The sequence below is a fragment of the Coenobita brevimanus genome, chromosome 77 (assembly GCF_032717465.1).
Source record: "Coenobita brevimanus isolate Jiangsu-jjx chromosome 77, ASM3271746v2, whole genome shotgun sequence".
Taxonomy (NCBI): Eukaryota; Metazoa; Arthropoda; class Malacostraca; order Decapoda; family Coenobitidae; genus Coenobita; species Coenobita brevimanus.
In genome coordinates this window covers 22669402-22674091 of record NC_137030.1, presented here as the reverse complement: position 1 = coordinate 22674091, position 4690 = coordinate 22669402, and positions in this window count along the sequence as shown.

The window sequence follows — 4690 nt, the reverse complement described above, 5'->3', positions numbered from 1 at the left end:
ACAGGGCCCTAGGGGGCCCTTTCTTGCCTGGGGGCCATACAGTTGACGCACGTGCGTCCAGTGCGTCCACCTGGGGGCGCCCTGATTGACCTTAACCCCACTGGGGAGGTTTGGAATTTTTGATAAATCGGAATTAACTCTTAGGAGTCAGTTCGCCAAGTTTTATTTTCAGACAAGGCCGTGCACATGGGGGTAGGGGGAGGTTATTCCCCCCATTTGGGTTCACTGTGGCCTTTGTTAACCCCATGAACATGAGATGTTTTGTACACTAAATAAAAAATCTGGAGGTAACAAGAACAGATCAAGACATCACAGTTAACGGTAAATGAAATGCAGAAATTCCTTTCAGGACACATGTTTTGATCTGTTATGCTATTAATTCCTTGGTAAATATTAATTCCTGAGTAAATTGCATAAAAATTGTACTGGTATATCAGTCATCTACTGTTATATGTATAGCAATTTAGTGTGTTAGTTGTTAGGGCAAAGTTGTGATATTCATAAATATCCCCCATATTTGTAACAGAGGCTCACCCTCCCTGAATTACCCTAACATCCAAGGTGCTCTGTCCACTGCTATCCATATTACTTTCGCCTCCAAGGTTCTGTAGGGTTCAGTATGTAAATTACTCTGAGTCTGAACCCTTTCAGTACTATAGTCAGTTTCAGTACCTAAGTTTACCTTATTGCATTACTTAGTTTAGTGTGTAATTAAGGAGCTCCGATAGGATTGACCCTGTGCAGGTTTACATCCAAGGGATGGTTGGGGTTTATTGCTCACGTAATGCCACTCAGGGATGAGTGAGGCTGGTCACGCACATCTTTAGTGTCAGAACCAGCTTGCCTAACCAAGGGCTCTTATGCTTCTCATGAGACAACACAGGATTAGATGATGAATGAATGAGTGAATGAATGAAATAAAGTGAGTAAACCATGTTATGATTGTTTTTCAACCTCTCCCCTACCAAAAATCCTGAGCCTGGACCTGTCAGATTACTTAATCATTTCCCGTTGAAATCTCCAGTAGACATGCCCACCTTGTCTCGTTCACTGAAAATACTGATATGACTCTTTAAGCCACTGCACGTAAAGTTTTTTTTTTTTTTTTTTTAAATCAGCAATGGCCTATGCCAGGACACTTAACCTGGGCCCTTCAGATTCTTTCTGCAGCCTCCGGTTCTCCTGGAATCGTAGCGAGACTCTGAGGCAGGACTAATAATAATCATCATCATCATCCAATCCTGTGTTGCCCAATGACGAGCGTAGGAGCTCGGGCCAAGGCAAGTTGGTCCTGACATTTAGGATGAAAATTTCCAGCCTCGCTCATCCCTGAGTAGCATTACGAGGGCAATAAACCCCAACCATCCCTTGGATATAAACCTGTCCAGGCTTAATTCGATTGGAGTACCTTGATTACCCACTAAACCACCAGGCGCCATAATTTGGTGGTATGGTTACCACCCAGCCTATTAAATGGTTTTCTGGTGAACAGGAAACAATTTGGATTGTCATTCAATGTAGAGTCACCCGCAGAAAGTAAAAAGAGGAAAGAAAGACAGAAGAAAAATAACTGAAAGAAGGAAGGAAGAGAGGAATGGGCAGTCTCCCGAGAGCAGCACTACATTGAGTGAGTGGATGGTGAACGCCCCACCTACCAATGAATAATGATAGTAATACCAACAAAAACAATAGTCTCCACCTATGTGATAGGTGGAGACTACTACTTCTACTACTACTACTACTACTTCTACTACTACTACTACTACTATTACTACTACTACTACTACTACCCCTACTACTACTACTACTACTATTACTACTACTACTAATAATAATAATAATAATAACAGTAGTAGTAGTAGTCGTTATTCATGTGACTAATGAATGCGAGTATACAGCTTTAAAAATGAGGCAGTTTGGGAAGAATAACGATAAAGAATACTCACATTGCTACAATAATGGTAATTACTGTAATAATGAAATGGTAATATTAGTAACATTATCCTAGTATAATATATGATAAGAGTAATTAACAGTAGGGTTGACTCTATCAACTTTAAATGGCAGCAATAATACTGGCAAATAATGACGGTAGTTACAGGGGGATTTTTCGATGGCAGTAATGGTGGTGGTGGTGATGGCAGTGGCAATGGTGATAACATTTGCTGATGGCGGTGGTAATGTTGGCAGCGATGATGGAACTGACACAAAGAGAGGTGGTGGTGGTGGTGGTGGTGGTAGGGTTGTTGGTAGGCTATTGGTAGTAGTGGTGGTTTTAGGGATAGTGGTAGCGATGGTGGTCGGGGTGGCAGTAGCGATGGTAGTGATGATAACAATTATGATGGCAATGATGGTGGTACTTATAATGGTAATGACGGCAGGTACAAAGGTAGTGATGGTGATAATGATGTATGGTAGTGATAGGGGCAGTGCTGGTGATGGTAGTGGTGATATCGGTGCTGATGGCAAGGATATTGGTAGGCTGCTGGTGTTGATAATGGTAGTGATGGTGGTAGGGATGACACGGATGATGGTAGTGATGACAAGGTGGTAGTTGCCATGGTGGTAGTGATGGTGTTAGAGGTGATAGTAGGGATGGTTGACGTGATATCAGTGATAGTGGTGATAGGGAGGGTGGTGGTAATGGTGGATGGGATGGAGGAAAATGTCAGTCATGTCAGGTGATGTCAGTAGTGGCAGACATGGTGGCACAGATAGATGGCAGACGTGATGATGGCTGTGTCAGGTATGGTGGTGCCAGGTGGCAGACAGCAGCGACAGATAAGGTGATGGCTGCGTTAAGTGGCAGGCGTGGTGATGACAGATTGTGTAGTAATGGCAGATAGCATAATGATGAAAGGTGGCTGCAGATGGCAGTTGCAGATGTAGTTATGACAATACGGAATGACAGCAAGACTCGGCAGGTGTGATGACGGCAGATGGTTTAGTGATGACTGACTGCATAGTGATGGGAGACGGGATCAGATGGTGTAAGTTGCAAACATAGTAGTGGCAGGTGAGGTAGTGATGGCAGGAGGTTGCGGATGTTAGTGTTAGATGGCAAACATGATAACGACGACGCCAGGTGTAGTGAAGGTAGGGAGTAGCAGTAGCAGCAAACGTTGTGATGGCAGATGGTGACAAATAGCGTGGTTATGGCAGAAGTCGTGATGGCAGTAATGGCAGACGTGTTGATTTTAGTGGCGATAGTCGTATGTATGGCCGGTGTAATTATGGCAAACGCTTTCATATCAGATGGCAGACGTGGTGATGTCATACGTGATGATGGCAGACTGAGGACATGTGGTAAGAGGCAGATGGCAGTACCGGCAGACGTGGTGATGACATACGTGATGATGGCAGACTTCGGACATGTGGTAAGTGGCAGATGGCAGTAGCGGTAGACGTGGTGATGACATACGTGATGATGGCAGACTGAGGACATGTGGTAAGAGGCAGATGGCAGTAGCGGTAGACGTGGTGATGACATACGTGATGATGGCAGACTGAGGACATGTGGTAAGTGGCAGATGGCAGTAGCGGTAGACGTGGTGATGACATACGTGATGATGGCAGACTGAGGACGTGTGGTAAATGGCAGATGGCAGTAGCGGCAGACGTGGTGATGACATACGTGATGATGGCAGACTGAGGACATGTGGTAAGTGGCAGATGGCAGTAGCGGTAGACGTTCCCAGGTATATGTTTGTCTGGCGCCCCATCTGATATGCTAATTGGGCGTCAGTAGGCTTTAATGAGCCTGAATGCTGGATTAAGGCCTTTGTTATCATTGTACTCCACACGCCTGCCTCCACACCTGTCACACCTGCATCCACACCTGTCACACCTGTCACACACCTGCATCCACACCTGTCACATCTGCCTCCACACCTGTCACACACCTGCATCCACACCTGTCACACCTGTATCCACACCTGTCACACCTGGATCCACATCTGTTACACACTTGCCTCCACACATGTCACACACTTGCCTCCACACTTGTCACACACCTGCCTCCACATCTGTCACATACCTGAATCCACACCTGTCACACACTTGCCTCCACACCTGTCACACACTTGCCTCCACACCTGTCACACACCTGCCTCTACACCTGTCATTCACCTTCCTCCACACCTATCACACACCTGCCTTCACATCTGTAACACACCTGCCTCCACACTTGTCACACCTGCCTCCACACCTATCATGCACCTGCCTTCACACCTGTCACACACCTGCCTCCACATCTGTTACACACTTGCCCCCACTTCTATAACACACCTGCCTCCACAACTGTAACACACCTTTCTCCCCACCTGTCACCATCTCTTCACACATTTGCCACGCATTTATTCCTCCCTCCCACATTCGACACCAACAGCACACATCTGTCTCCTCCCTCCTGCACACTTTTCACCTCCATCCCACACACCTGTCACCCCCATTCATATACTTGTCACCCATCCTCACACACCTGCCACACACCTGCAAGGGTCCCCATACACTTGCTCGATCTCCCCAACACTCGTCATCAACGCCTCACACCTTTCACTATCCGCGACACATCTGTCACTAACCACCACACATCTTTCTCCACAATCACATACACTTGTCACGACACACACACACACACACACACACACACACACACACACATATGCATATATATATATATATATATATA